This window comes from Aythya fuligula, chromosome 13, assembly GCF_009819795.1.
Source record: "Aythya fuligula isolate bAytFul2 chromosome 13, bAytFul2.pri, whole genome shotgun sequence".
In the NCBI taxonomy this organism is placed as follows: domain Eukaryota; kingdom Metazoa; phylum Chordata; class Aves; order Anseriformes; family Anatidae; genus Aythya; species Aythya fuligula.
In genome coordinates, this window is record NC_045571.1 from 12,891,350 (window position 1) to 12,907,599 (window position 16,250).

General features: G+C 44.3%; 1 protein-coding gene across 4 annotated transcripts in view; it reads right to left on the minus strand.

The window, feature by feature from the left end:
* Positions 1–6,170: 6,170 nt before the first annotated feature.
* Positions 6,171–16,250, minus strand: part of MBNL3 (muscleblind like splicing regulator 3) — a 64,886-nt gene continuing 54,806 nt past the window's right edge. For all 4 annotated transcript variants that reach the window (XR_004253861.1, XR_004253860.1, XM_032196294.1 and 1 more), the window contains one exon: positions 6,171–14,324. The gene's annotated coding sequence lies outside the window, so the exon portion shown is untranslated. The remainder of the gene's footprint in view (positions 14,325–16,250) is intronic.

The window sequence follows — 16,250 nt, forward strand, 5'->3', positions numbered from 1 at the left end:
AATTAGCAGCCTTTTAAGTTCTGTTCCAGTATCTGCTGACGCCTTGTGGCCCGGCTTGTGCAGCCCAGCTGAAACTGACAGTCTCTGGGATGGGGTGAAGGGAATTTGTCCCTGCATGCCCCATAGGTGGATGGAAAACAGAAGCTTCCTCCACCAGGCAGATGCCTGCCCTAGGTTAGTTCCACCCCCTTGGAGTTTGGGGAAGTTTGGGGAGGGAATATGTGCTGAGGCTGCTTTTGCTGCTGGGGCTGGCCCAGACACAGGTGCCACAAGCATTGGATCTGTGAGGATCCGTCTCACCTTGGATTTCCTGGCTCGGTGCTGCAGGGCTGGATAGGAAGCACACACTTGTGCCAAGCTCACCCAGGGGACATTGCTCGAACGACAGCCACAATTTGTCTCCTATCTTCTTTGTGAAAACCACAGCCATGTGCATACCCAAAATGGGAGTCGGGAGGATTCTCCCGCTCCTGCCAGCACACCCCAGCCCCTTGCAGGCTGGAGGACACACATGGTCCCGTCCTTGCCCAGCTGTTCATCAGCAGCAGGCAAAGATGTGGATGTCCCAGGCACCTGCGGGAGGAGACACGAGGGTACCGCTGCATCCCCATGCTGCCATCCCAGCCCCAGGTCAGCACTACCAGAAACCTTACAGCAGGACTGGGCAGGAAAGATGCTCCCTCATTTTGTGTCCTGTGAAAGACACAGGTCAATAATGTCACAAACAGGACAACCCCTGCCTGATAGCCCCAGCACAAAGGCAGGGGAGGAGAGCAGCGGTGTGGGCTGGAGCATCCCTGCTCTCTGCTCCTGCCCTGCAGCCCTGTGCCAGGACCAGGCTGGCTGGCGGTGGGCGTCTGTGACTCATTATCCCTGCTCGCATCCTGATGACACATTTATTGCCAGCAGGACCGGCCTCCTGCCAGCCCAGCAGCCTCACGGGAGCGAGGCAGGGAAGAGGGCTGGGTCTGCCAGGGCCAGGCGTGGCTGATGAGGAGCCCTCCAGCACCGCCAGCACCCTCCCCTCCTGCAGCACCCGTCATGCCCCAGCCAGTGGGCTGGCAGTGCCGGGGCCATGGCAACAAATGCCTTTAAAATGTTCTTTATTAAGTGAGAAATCTGACTCCGCTTCCCGTGCCAAGTCCTAATACAGCGCAGACCTAAATACAGCACTAATGCAAAAGCTTAAAGGATTTCCCATAATTGAGCAAAGCTGGCAGAGGGGTGAGAGCCTGGGAGGGGGAACTGCAGCCCACCTCCCCACCCGGCATGGGCCATGCTCTGCCTGTCCCTGCTGGTCCAAATCCAGCCACAGCCCCACCCTCAGACTAGGAATTAAGAAGACTTCCAAGGCCTCATCCTGCCCAGTCCTAAACCTCAGGCTCCCACCGTCACCCTGCATCAGGGGCAGTGCCTGGTACATCCCAGCTCTCTCTCTGGCTCCCTGAACTGAGGGGCCACATCTGCTCTAAAACTCTGGCTGGGCTCCCCAAGACCTGCCCCATGCCTGCCCTAGCACAGCATTTCAACCCCAGGGCTCCACAGAACCCAGCGGTGTCTCCAGGGCAGTGTCCCCACGGGGAGGGACAGCCCAGGGCATGGCCAGGTGGGTGCTGCCTCCTCTTGTTCTGCTCAGCAGCACTGCAGTGAGGGACACAGAGTAATGTGCCCAGGGCCAGCGAGGACAACTACTTTATGAGGGGTCACCGCCTGCAATTAGCTGCCCTGCTCTAGGCAGTGCTGGGCTCTTAAATTCCTCGCTCCAGGCTTTAGCATAAGCCAGACGACCCTGTTTGAACGATGCAATCAATTAAATACAGCAGCCTCTGTAGCTGCATGGAGTGGGAGTGCCCTTTGCAGCCGGGATGTGCTAACATAGCCTGGGCAGAGCTGGCCCATCCTGCCCCAAGGCTCCTGGGCATGAGCCCCAGGTCCCAAGTCTGTCATCCCTTCGCCCCTCCAAGTCCCCCAGACTGCCCCGCTGAGAGATGAAGGGAGCTGTGTCCCTTTGGCATTTGGCACAGAGGGCAGGGGATTGTTTCAGCCTGAGGTCACCAAATTCCCATTGCTGCTTCCCCTGCCCCAGTGGGGGACAAACACCGAGCCCAGCGTGGGGCTCAATGGGGCACGGTCTGGGCCTCTTGTGCCGTAACCTGCCTGACAGTTCAGCAGTGCCCTCGAGCGCCGGCGGTACGTCCCACATCTCCTCACACATCTCCTCACCACCACGTCCCTCGGGCAGGGTCACACTGCAGGGACAGAAGGACGGCGGCTGTTGTTCAGGCCTGGGTTTCTGCAGTGGAAGTCAAACAGTATTTTTCTTTGACAGGCATTTTCCAGAAGCCTCACAGAGTAGCTGTGAGTACTGTTACTGTGGCACACACACACGCATGCACCTCAAAACACCTCTCCACATCCCGGGCACCGTGGAGCTTCTGCCAGGAGCTGCTCACAAGCCAGGGCCCTTCCAGACAGCAGCCACACTGCAGGTGGGGGGGCAGAAATGGGGCTGTCAGCAGGGACACAGTGCATGCTGGAGAGCCCACACTGTCTGGAGCCACTGCTTGTGCACAGAAGCTGCAGCAGAAACCACACCGAGATCAGCTGAATTATGGTGGCAGCCTGTTAAAGCAGAAGCTGCATCGATTATAAACACAGGCTTTGGGAATGTGATGGCCACAGAGGGGAAGAAGGCAGAAGCAGCTCCTTTGGGATGGTGCAGATAACATTTACAAGCAAATAATTTGCATGCACTGCGGAGGGAAGCAGAAATACCTCTGTGTGACCCAGGTGCAGCTCCAAAGAAATCCATGGTGCAGCATCATACCGCAGCCTCCTGCCTGGCTGTGTTGCTCCTTGCTGTGGCAGCTGCTGCACACATCCCGTCGCCCTGGGCTGGATTTACACCTCCAGATCCAAGGCAAGGACAGCAGGAACAGGATAACACGCTGCTGCTGCACTGACTGGCAGAAACACCCTGAAAAAGGCAAAATGGGGAGGAAAGGGCAAAGGCATTTGCAGCAAAGGTCTTGTAGCCCAGCCAAACCAAACCCGGAGGAGTGTCTGCTCCTCCAAGCGCCTCTGCATGGCCTTTAAGCTGTGATTTTCCCCCTCCAGGCAGGTCCCTCTACCCACAGACACCACAAGACCTTTCTGGGCCCTTCACAGGTGTTGCTTTTTGGGTAGATGGGCTGCAGCTTGCTCTGAGCATGCTCCCTCCACCAGGAAGGGTTAACTGGCTGCTTTTGTTGGTGAAAATATTTTAAATCCACAACTCATAGGGGATTAGCCAAACTTTTCTTTCTCCATCCTCCTTTTCCTTTTAATAAATAGATCAAAGTGATCTATTTATCCAGTACTAAGTCCAGATTGGGTAAAAACTGTCTGGCTTTGGACCACAGAGGCCCATCTTAATAAGGAACAAGCCTTGAAAAATAGATATCTTCCCTGGGTTTCCCACTGAAGTTTCAATAGCCAAAGAGCTAAATGGAGATTTTTATTAAACTTGGCTTTCCTGCACAAACATGCCCCAGCAGAGAGGAAGATAGATAGGCCAGGTGCTGCAATATTTCCAGATGACACTTGCCATAAATACAGCATCATGTACGGTGTGCTTGGGTTCTTTAATCCAACTTCATCTATAAAGCACTAGTCCTGGCTCAAGACAAGTAATTGCACCTGAGCAGTCAGGAGCACTTGGCTTGCTGGCAAAAAACACTGGCAGCTCTTCTTCTGGCCTCATTTTCCCTCACGCCCAACCTCAATCTCAGCATGGTCATACCTGAGCTGGCAGCGGTGGACTGGCTGCCTTGGGCTTGTGTCAGCTGAGAGGTGGATTCTGCCTTTCCTGAGCAGGCTTCAGCTTTGCAGCAGTGTTGCTCCATCCTGCGGGGCTGGGAACCTGCCTGCAGCCCAGCGCTGCCCGCTGCCAGCCCAGTAAAACCCTTCCTGCTACTGCTGGTCAAAAGATGAGCTTGGTACGAACTCAATTAAGAGCCATGGGTGCATCACCCTCTCTGATACACAGGGCCATAAAATTAAACCCATTAACATTTCTCAGCTCCAAAGCTTTGGGTTTCTCCAACTGACCCATGGCACAGTGTTTGCAGCAGTAAAAGTGAAGCAGAGGAAAGCAGGTAATGAAAACTGAGTAACCATTCGGGAATGGTTCCACACCATTAGTAGAACACCAAAGCATCCATTGCTTAGAAAAGTTTCAGTTTTCCCTGTTCTTTTTTGGTTTCAGAAACAATACAGACACTTAATTACGCCATCAGACTAGGCAGGAGTCATTTATAGAAAAAAAAAATCTAAGTGGCCTTGACACATAAATAGAGTCAATTAACCTGCAAGGAGAAGACAGGGAAACAGGCTGATGAAAAAGAAACAGTTATATAATTTTGTCCTAGACTTGGTCTGTCTTTTCTCAAAGTCAACAGCGTGTCCTACTAAAGCTGATGGGGAACAACAGTGCGTGCCTGGGAGCATTGCTCCTGCTTCTGCTCTGCACACCACCAGGCAGCTCTAGTAGACCAGGAGCCTGACATATTTATTTTAAAACTCCTATTTTTCCCTGGTATCAGATTCTTGAACACATTTAGGAACCAAGATCCTTACTATCCATGTGGCTTGCACCTTGGATGTGAAATGCAGAACAGTTCACCTGGTGTCCCACCCTGTTTTTCTGGGCTATGAGGCAGGATTCCAGGTCAGATGCCATCCCTGGCTAGGCATGCACACATGTAGGCTGCCCAGGAGCTGCAAAGAACCTGCCTCGGATCTAGTTAAATCAACAAAGGAACCTGTAGCGAAAATGGCCAACAATGCCCATGCTGCAGTCCCTTTCCTCGTGTTGGCATTAAACACCTTCTGTTGCACAGGTCTTGACCTGCTTGTCATCTTGCATCACCTGTGTTGCAGCAGCCTGGGTGCCAAGGCCAAAATGCGACTCAAGACTTAAACAAAGATGAGAGCCTTCCACATCTTCAGGGGCTTCCAGGTGTCCTTTCCTGCTGCTGAGAGCCCTTCCTGCCAAAGCCATGCCGCAGGGCTTGGTGCCTCCAGCTGGACCCAACACGTGAGCGCGAAAGCAACTGGTACCACAGAAGAGCTCGCAGTGAACATCAGGAGCCCCTGCATGTGCCATCCCCTCCCTTTTGCCATCACAGACAACCCTGGCCGTTCCTTGGCCAAGGCAGATTCTGCATTGCGGTGTGGTTGAGGAAGAGGCACCTCCAATGGTTCCCATGCAGCTCCCTCTGATCGCTGTAGGAGGACGTGGCCCTGATGCTGTCATCAAGCTCACAGTGGGGACCCCAGGCACATCAGGATCAGCATCACAAGGAAAGACGATTTCTGCTTCACTTTCAGACCTGAATCCCCTGGGGCTCAGGAAAATGGAGGCTAATGCCTTTAGGGAGTAAGTGGTGACCTCAAGAGAGTTTAGGGGCAAAAGTCCCCTTACAGCAGTGCTGCTGGCACACGGGTGGCAACCAAGGAGGGAAGACGCTGCTGAACGATGTTCTTATCTCTACATCTACTCAGTGCTACAGAAGGAACAAAACCTCTGTGTCTCAGCAAGAAGCACATTTCCCATGAGGAAGATCAGACCAAGCGTCGCTGCAGTCGCCCCAGGTGCAGCGAGAGGCACATCAGCCCCGCTGGCTGCGTGCAGCCGGGGGTGCGGAGCTTGGCCAGGCAGCCCAGGGAAAGAGCCGGGCACTTGGAGGAGAATCTGGGAATCCAGGACTCTGCCAAAGGGAGATTACTGTTGTATTACTGCACTGGGACGTTCAAAACAGTATCTGACACAAATGCTGAAAGAGAAAAATTAATACACACATCACTGTGCTACAAAAGCTGCAGGCCTTTGAATTATATTCAATTTATTCTTCATGGTTATCTTCAAATGCACAGCTCTGATCTCCTCTCTAATCACATCATAGATAGGGTCAGAAAGGAAGCATGGAAAAATACAAAACAAACATAACACATCACATGTGTCTCAGAAGGTCTAAGGCACAAGAGAAACCAAAAGGCAGCATCTGGAAAGTTTTACTTTTATTTTTCTAAAATACAAATTTCTTTCTTGTGTTAGTAACTTTAATATGATAGGCCTAATGCATCCAATAAAGAGGAGGCACTGGCTACAGAATTCAAAATACTGAAAGTATTTTCTGGAAAGAAATTTATTCTGTTCTTCTACACTTTAGATATAACATTGAATCAAATTCATTAGTTATTATTTTTACATCAGAACCTTTAAAGATTGGGACTAATAAACTGGAACTTGAAAAGTTCTTAAAGTAAACTCCTATTAATGTGTAGATATGGATCCATAAAAAACATAACCAAGAATTTTATACACTTTATTAAAAGATCAAAAAATAAACAATAACAATATAGAAGTAACATACTAAAATGAGTAGCATTATGCACATTTCTAAAGCACGTACAAGCACTACAGCAATATAACGTGGCAAAAAGAAAAATAAATTCAAAGCGTACACCCTGTTGGTAGCAGTTGAGGGAATGAACTATTGTGTTATGGAACTGAAATATTGCATTAGCCTATGCCTGTCTGAATCTGATGATGTTTTAATTTCTTACAATTCCACAGGGCTAACTGTAATTGTTTGTATATATTCTAAACTATACCATTAAATTGATTCCTAATGTTTCCCTTACTTTGTTTTACCAGAAATGCCTATGAAAAGAAGAATGTGCTTCAAATATCTACTTTACACAGTACAGTATAAGTGTTTTTATTTATTTAAATTAAAAAATTGACAATTTAGAACATTCTCTGTTTGATTTGATTGCCTAAAATACAATTCTCTATTAAAAAAAAAAAAAGTGATCTGTTGTCAGGTGATATAATAAGGAGCATGGGGAGTTTAGTTTCATTTTCATGATTTAAAATATAAATATAACTGAAAGAAAGCTAATTGTAAAGAAAAAAAATCCCATAATCCAATCTAAGAATGGTCTTATCATCCCCTCATCTGCTAGGATACAAAAGCCATGGCAACAAAATCATTTGGCTTCCACCACTATCAAATAGCATCTGTGTACAGTAATAAAGAACTGGAACCTTGTAATTCGGTGTCAGGTAATTCTCTCTGTTGTGTGTTTGGAAAGAATAACTTCATTTTATTTAATAGTTGTGTTATTTTGCATGTTTAAATATCCCATTTGAGAGGCATATAGAGTTATTTTTGATGATAGAGATGTCAGTAAAGATCACTAGCAAAGATTTTAGCAGTGTTGTCATGATCATACTCATATCCCAAGGAAGTTTTACCAGCTACGATTCATTTCACATAGTGCAAAATATGTTTCTCTCAATCTTAGAAATGAGTAAGAGCTTGATTATAAAATTGATTACAGCAAAGGGAAGCCTTAATAGCACAGTGACTAGAATTTGCTGATTATTTCATACTAAAATCTAGGTTATTGTAACGCCCACAAAGAGACATCTGATTTTTTTTTCCCACTGTTTTAAAGACACTGGGACCACATGATGCTCAGGTTCTGATTCATCAAACCACCTGTTTAAACAAACCACATGGTGAAATACAGTCTGGGTAGAGGACATTTTGTCAACGATGTCAAGAGAGCAATCTCTAAGACAGCCACCAGCAGCGGTGGCTGAAGAGCAGTTACCTGGCAGCAACACAACAGCCCCCAGCCCTGGGATGGGCAGGAAAGGCAGCCAGAGACACCGGGTGCCACCACCCACTGGCACTGTTTTGGGTGTTCAGCTCAGCAGGCTGAGCTGGGACCAGCCTTGTGGCAAAACCAGCAACCTTACCAAAGCAAATCTGAGGTTTGCATTTTGAAAATCAATCAAACAAACAAAACCCACAACTGTTTCCAACCAAAAACTAAGTGGGTCAGTACAGGCCCTCTAGCTTTTCCAAAAAACACTCAGTACTGCAGAGAGTTGCCAGTACAACCAATAGAGCTGGAGTGGGAAGGGAATCAAGAGAGCCCAGGGACCCAGGGCTGCTGGGAATTAGGAATCTGCTGGAGGGGAAGGATATTTTACACCGTTCATCTTCTGTTTTCTCTGTTACGACTAACGTTTCATTAGGCAAAGCAACATGCTTAGCAGTAAACAAAAGGACAACCAGCTCCGCATATGAGAGCATCTCCTGGCTAGTAAGGGCACAGGTCTTTGCTTGGGATTCCTGACACTTGGCTGTGGGCTGCTTCGTGCTGTACAGAGGGCAGCCTGACAACTCCAAAGAACCAGGGGCAGCCTTGGCTGGACAGGGAATGCACAGCCAGGTCCTTCTGGAAGTGCCAGTTCTCTCTGTTAAACTGTGACCGACTACAGGGAGATAAGAACCAGAGCCATGCAGCCCTCAGCCACCGGGCAGCCCCTTTCTACCCAGAAGATGCTTGAGGAGCACTGTGCTGCTGCTCAGCAGGCTGGGCGGGATGGTTGCACTCCCTTTTGATGGCAAGACAATAGGGCCTGTTAACCCCAGCCAGAAGAAGCAAGCTGGCCACAGTGCCACGATTAGCATTCACTTCCCTGCCCAGCATCCATCTAACAGCTTCCTCATGGCAGGCAGCACTGTGCAGCACTGCTGTCTGACCAGGACCTTTGGCTCTCTCAGATGAGCACTACGGAAGGGGCACAGCAGGAGAAAACTATCCCAGGACAATACGAAACAGCTCCTCCACTGCTCACTGGTCACTTCAATTTGGTTAGCTTGCCCCAAAAGGTTTAGAAAAAGGAAAAAAATAAATCAGCAAAAACAAAACAACCAAAACAAACAACAAACCAGCATGTTGCACCAGTTCAAACTCCCTCTGGGATTTAAAACACTTGCTGCAATGACAGCCACCTATAAGAGATAAACACTTCCAGCTAGAAATAGGATTAGGTGCTAGGAAAAACGTGTGTATGCTGTCACTGACTTATCAGTCCTAATAGGATTCACCGAGAATACAAAGCATCAGAAGCATGACCTAGGGTGTGTTTGAAAATGTAGGCTGATTAAAAAAATCTTTGCTAGTGACCTTACTAATTAATTAAGCACTGTTTCCCATTTCTCTGTGCTGCAGGTTGGAGCTGACCTGTTATCAGTCTGCTGTATAATAAGCTATGGCAAACTACAAAGCTTTTACAACAGCAAAGCAACATCATGCTTTCAGATAAGTTTTATAGCAAAAAACTCCTCCTTTTCAAAGCCTTAGTAATACCTATCTCTTTTACAAACTTTTCCTGTATTATTACAGACTTTTTATATTCAAAATAAGTTCCAAGGATTTCTTTCGTGGACTATGTACATAAGTGCAAAAAAGGTGTGTCTCACACATTCGTACACTAACTGAATCAGTTTAACTGCAGCATATTTGTATCTTCAACACTGTTACAGGGTCATTCCACAATATTTTTTCTTATGTACAGTTTTTGCTAATATAAATTAGTATTAAAATAGTTACACGTTTAATTATTTAGCCCTGATCGTAACATAATCATGTGAGTGTTCAATTTTAGGAAAACAAAACAAACCAAAATTGCAAGCAGAGCTACAGTACTGAAACGGATTAATTCTGAATTCCCACAATGCAGGTGAACGTGAAATGAAAGAAAGACCAGTCACTATGTCGTAAATACAGGCTGTCGTGTTTTCAAAGTTAAAATACTGTGGAATAACCCTTGCCACACAACAATTTCTACAAGCTATAAAACCTGACTCTAAATCCATGTGTTGTAAACTTCTTGACTGAAAAAGTGACATAAAGACACAAATTCAGCGTTCACATGGGACTTTGGGATTTTAAAAATATTCAATCATATCTTTATCTGACAGTATCGAACTGTACCTTTAACAAGCTCATACTGTTACACATCACTTTTAATTTACATGTGAAAATTTCACAAATAATGTATACAAAGGTAGCCATGTTGTAGTTTTGTTGCCATAGCAACAACAACTTAATATAATTAGTTAACAATGAATCTATCATTGTAGGAGTTACATACAAAGTTAATTTTGTTCTTAAACTGTAAACTATACAAACTAGTTATGGACTGTATTCTATACCTTACCATGCTTCAGTGTTGGTTTAGAATATAACTAAATGGGTTGAATACATGTAGTAAAAATTTTAAACTTTCTCTAACTCTCCTTCAAAATTAAATTCATTAGTTACTAAAGATATCAAAAAAGCAATAATGAAAACCTTAAAAACTAATGGTAAAGAAATGAAAATATATGACATGAATTAATGCGTTGTAGCCTAGTAACAATGTGTTGTAGCTATATTTACATTTGGATTAGGCTATCAACTATTTTTTTTTAATGTTATTACAGTCTTTAACATACAGTATATACTCTAAGGCCTTCAACAGGCACATGGTAAAATCAGGTCAATATCAAACTAAATCCATTCAACAGGAATGGGAAATTAGATTTTCCTCATAAATTTCACCTTTTTCAATTTTCATGTATGTGAAATGTACAAGGGATAAAAAAAAAAATGAGGACTCCAGTTTCTCAATCATTGTGTACTAGCATGTCCTAGAGTTACTCTACTGCGTTAGCAAGGAGTCTGCAAGGTGGAGAAGACATCTCATCAGACACACACGTCTCCTTATCCGACCCGATGCACCTTACAAGAGACACATACCCATCTCCATCGCTGCCTGTACGGTTTGCACAGCTCCAGCCGCTCGGGCGGGACTTTCGCCGTGGTCTGCAGCCGACTGCACGCTGGGAGGACCCCGCCGCAGGAATCTGGAGCTCCGCAGCCGCTGCTGGAGCCGTGGCAGGAGCACGGCGCTTGTGGTTTGCAGAGCGCGCGGCCAGCCCGCCCGCGCCACTGTTCATGAACACTCCGAGTGCAGTGCGAAATGACACGTATGGCAGAGAGGAAAAGTGCTTCAGAGTGTTCAGGAACGGGGCCAGCGCGGGCTGGCCAGGGAGGTAATGGTTTCTAGAACATCACGATGCAAAAATACAAAGTCAAAAATCATCAGCTAGAAACTTCCAACTAAAAAACACGGCTGATTGTGAAATCATGTTCCAAACTACTAAAAACACTGTATTTAACAAAAATAATCTTAATAGTTTTATGAATCCATTTTATTTTAAATCCCTCTTTTATTGTCTGCTTATGTTACAGTTTAGTAGTAGTACTTATTATTGAAACTACTAACAACCTTTTCGTGAAAATGATCAATCTCAGCTTTCATTTTCCCTCTGCATGACCCGTTTTATCCAAGTTTCAGCATTTCTTGCATATTGTTTGCATAAGGCTGAGAGAAATGGACAAAGAGAAATAACTTTGGATAAATAAAAAATATAGGTTCATGGAAAGTGGGAAGCTTATAAAAATGTCACTAAAATTATATTGATTTAAACAAACTTACATACATCTCTTGTCAAATAAAGGATGATATTCATGCTTTTATGACATTTGTTTAGAGTCACTAACTAGCTTGGTGACTTTGTAATAGTCTATTTAGGAAATTTATAGTCTGTCGACTGTTTTTTTTTCTTTCTTGAACAAAGAAAATTAGAGCAAGTCATTGCACAACTAGTTTAAATAGTGCTACCTCAAAATGGCATTTTTTGCCGAGATTGTTTTGAATTTGGTGAAGTTTAGTGCTTCAAGCTTTTCTTTCCTTAAACTCATTTACAAATTAACTCTAAATTTGCCAGCAATATAAAAACTGTTGTGGCACCTAATATAACTACCCTGAACATCCCTCATTGGACCTCTTTAATAAAAAATAATCCTTAAACGTTTTTTTTTCAGTGCTTTAAATGTGACGTGAAAACAGCTGTATTCTAGGTTTACATTCTATGCACATCTATGCCAGATGTTTAAGTAGATAAATAAAATAGGAGGTTACATCAAAGTGTCAAGATATACAAAAATCCATTTAGCACTGAAAAAGTTCCAACCTCCTTTAACTCATAAAGCCATACAAGCTTGAATGCATCCTTTCTGGCTTAAGAAGATCAGCTCTGTTCTTTGTTGAGGCACTGGCACAGGTTGTGCAAAACCCATTTTGATACACAAATAATTTCAAACAGGAAGTACTCAAATCCACTTTTTCCACTAACAATGTTATGGTTTTGGGAAACAGAAACTCAGTGGTTAAAAGAACAGGTATGTGGTAGCCAATATAAATGAGAGTCACTAATTTCAGGCAACACCATCTTGCTTTTGAATGGTGATGACTGGGAAACATCTACAGACACAAGTGACTGTCAAAACACGAGGTTCATGATTAAGGGTTAGGGGTGTATGTTTTTTTCCCCTCTTTCAGGGTTTGGTTCAAAGCCTGCTGAAATGAATAGAAAGATCCCTTCTGGCTCAAGGCCTTTTTGAGCTGGACTCTTCAAAGATTCTTGCCATGAATAAATTGCCACAAGCAGCTGATCAGAGCCTCATCAGGGACAAACCTGTTGTGCTCCACACGGCCCTTTATCACTTGTGGTCCATGTAGGTACGTGTCTATCAATGTATCTGTGCCCCTACTGGAGGAGAGGGGGGCAAGGAAATTCTCTAACCAAGGCCAAGGAACTTGGAAAAGAAAATATAACCTGTTTGTCAGAGTTTGGCACTCTACAAGACCACGGTGAATCCAGGGAGGCAGGACACTAGGAACTTGTCTCTTGCTTGTATTTAATAATGACTGTCTTTCTCCTAGCACTTGATACGTTTATGGAGTTCGTGGATTTACAGGAGCAAATCCATTTCTTCCATAATGCCAGTGATACTACACAGCTATGACAGGGATGAATTTAGCTGCATTGTTGAACTAAAATGCATTCTGTGTAGCCAGATTGTTCAGCAAGGCAGCACGACACCAGGCTGTGCTGCCCAGCATGCTCAGCTGGAAGCTGTTTTATTCATGCGCTTGAGGAGGAGGTATTGAAAACTAGCCCTTGGTTGTGACAAACGTTGGTCTTGATCAAGTTGAAGGTGCCAAAATACATCCACTGACCTGCAAGAACCCCATTAAAAAGAATGTTTATGCTTTGATTTTTTTTTCTGGTTTGTTACTGCTGTGTTTGCTTTAAAGGGCCAGAGATCTTGGGAAAAGTCACCGAATCATGAACAATGGTGATTAAAGAATTGGTGCATGCTGACAAAATTTCAAAGAGCCACAGAGGATTTCAGGTGGAAATGTTTCAGCATGCCTAGAGAAAACAAGCCCAGTCTTCATGGTATTACCCAGCTTGGGCTATGTCATGATTATGGGCCTGCTCCAGCTACATGTTTTATAGCTAACAGTTGGCATTTGTTTCTCTCCAATGCAAATGCATCTTTGCCCAACTGAAGCCATCTTACTTATCCACATGTTTCTTTTTCACTGCACCATGAAAACAGCAAGAAAGATTGTGCGCCGTTTGCAGCTGAGAATGCACTTCAACGTACAACAGAACTGCAGAAATTCCTTGATGCTTACCATAATCTGAGCAAATCTTTCTTATCCCCTTACTGAGATTGGGTTTTTGTGTTTTTCTTTTTTCTTCAGTTTCCAAAATGAGCTCACTGTATTTAAAGAAATACCCTGAACTGGACTAAAATGACAGCTGTCCTTTTATATTGTTTGTACTAAAAATTTGGAGACTCTGCTTGAAGGCAAATTTTCCATGATAAAAGGAGCATTTAACACAAGCAACTCTAGCTGACATTAACTGCAAAATCCAGAAAAGGGCAGAACATTCCTGCGTCGTGTTTTTCAAGCACATAATTCCTGTTTCCCACAATAACATTTTTAGTAAAAAACAAACAAAACCCCATAAAACCTACAGTATATGAAAACTTAAGACATAACAATAATGAAAAAATGGTATTGAGTATACTTGATAATGATGTACACTTTAAAACAAATCAATAGACTATGATGTAAACAAAACAGTAAGATAACACTTTAAAAACAAGACAAACATTTATCCATCGATAGTATACAGTAAACCAACAGTCCGCTGTGCAGATGCACTTATCAGGATGGTAGTCATAAAATGATTAAGTGTGTTAAAGTAATGTGTTATAAAAGTCTATTATAATTTTCTACTTGTATATCTCATATAACAGAGCGCTGTTTGTTAATTGTTTCTATAGTGCTTTTTTTTTCTTTTTTTTTCTTTTTTTCCTTTTTTTTTTTTTTGACATTCCCATTGATCAGTTTTTGGTTAACATGTAGGCTGCAACAGGCTTACTGTAGAGGTGGTAGAGAACGATAGAAGGGAAGAGGGAATATATACAGAAAGGCCATGCGCAGCTTCCCACCAAGAAGTCCTGGTGCTCCATAATTTTACGGTTCAGAATTTCAACATGGTCTGCTGCAGGAGAAAGAAAAAAAGAACAAAGAAAGAATGTGAAGCTAGCTATATATTTTCATCAATAAAGTCATTCTACTAAGATACATCTACACCCCCACTGCATTGCCCAACAGGTTGCTATTTGTATGTTGTGGAGAGACAATGTTTTATTCTCTCAATTTTGATGTAGGATGAAACTACTAATAACACACTTGGCATCCTCTTTAGTCTGCACTTAAGGCTTTCCATTTCCAGTGTGCTTCACACATGCTGAAAAAACAATTTATGAAATAGGGAGGTGGGAGAATAACAGCTCCATTTGTGAGACAAGAAGGCAGGTGGAGAGTGACTAATGAGAGGACCGGAGGAATCCCTGACCACTGTTGGCTCCTATGTCCTTTGAAGGCAGCCACATATATTCACATGAAAATCTAATCCTAGGGAGCCAAATATGAATCAGGCTCAGAGACAAAATATGAACATACACACCCTGTGCCCAGGTTACCCTCTTCTGTGAGCAAATCTTCTCTCCTTGGATATACTTGTGAAAATCCTCCCTGTAAAGAGCTAGGCTAGTCAGCCTGGCTACCAGGACCTTGTCAACCATGAAGAAAAAGAACAACATCTGCCAGAGCAGCAAGTATTTCTATAACAAAACTCCTACTCACAGCAGCTTTGGGAATTCACCCCTTGGCACTGAGAAATGTCAGTGAAGATCCTTATCTGGCAAAAAAAAAACTTGAGCACATGCACAACTTCACATGCTTGGGTGGCAGCATGAAACGACGTGTGCTTGGGAGATTTGCTGGCCTTTAGTTTACACATGGATATGGTAGGAAACAACACAGATATGGGATCAAAATACAAGGGCTCCTGACAGTGGGAGAAATAGCCCTTTTCTACCAGTCTATGAAGGGGGTTTACACCCTGCAGCTGTGAGGTGTTGAGAGGCCAAGAGCTTCTGGCAGACTGGTGGGTCATACACATGGTCATACACATCTGTCTGTCATTTAGGAGAGCAGTACATTGCATAATGCAGAACATTTTCAACTGACAGGAATACCTCAGTGTTCACCCCTAGACTAACAGGGGTTGATGGCCACAGTTAGCTGGCCATTTATACACACAACAGCTTATTTAGGTCACCAGAGATAAGGGCCACCACCAACATGAGTAACTTCTGTCATTTACTAGAGATATAATTAGAGAATTGCTTGCCAAATTAATTTCCAGCATTTAAGTACTTGCCTGTAAATGTGACCTATGGAAGAAATAGGTTGCCTATCTGTGCACGCTAAATGGTCTGCATTGGGAAAATCTGGTGATTTCCTGTTGAAGTGGCTGAACTACTCTTTTGCGTCTTGGGGTGAAAAACACAGCGATGAACTAAAAGCCCCAAGGGATTTTCTCTTACGAACATTAGCTAATGTTTACAAATAAAAGCAATGGAAAAATGACTGCTGCTAAGGCCTTAAATCACTCAAAGTCAAAGAAAAGGACAAACAACTTTGTTATTCACATTCAGAGAAACCCAGCAGCCTAGGGAAGCCCAGGATTTCCATGTAGTGTGAAGGACACTGCTTGTGGCATTCATCTTAAAGATGCACAAGAACCTCTAAAGCAAATTGTCATGGGCCAGGCCCCTACTGCAGTTAACAGCAGATCTGTGCCCATACCAAGCCAGTCCTGCTGAGGCACAGCAGCTGCTGATGACCCAGTCTTGCTTACCCCAGGAAAAGGAATATGCCACTAACAGCAAAACAGAAGTTTCCCCTTTTCAGCTGACTCATTACCAGAGCAGTCTTTACCATCCATAGCACAACCCCCTGAGGCACCTACAGGCAGCTGGGAGCTGTGCAGAGCAAGAGTAACGTGTAAACACAACTGCCAGGCTCAGGGGGATGCAAGACAGGAGGCTATGAATACCATGAAACAGGTATTTTAGGC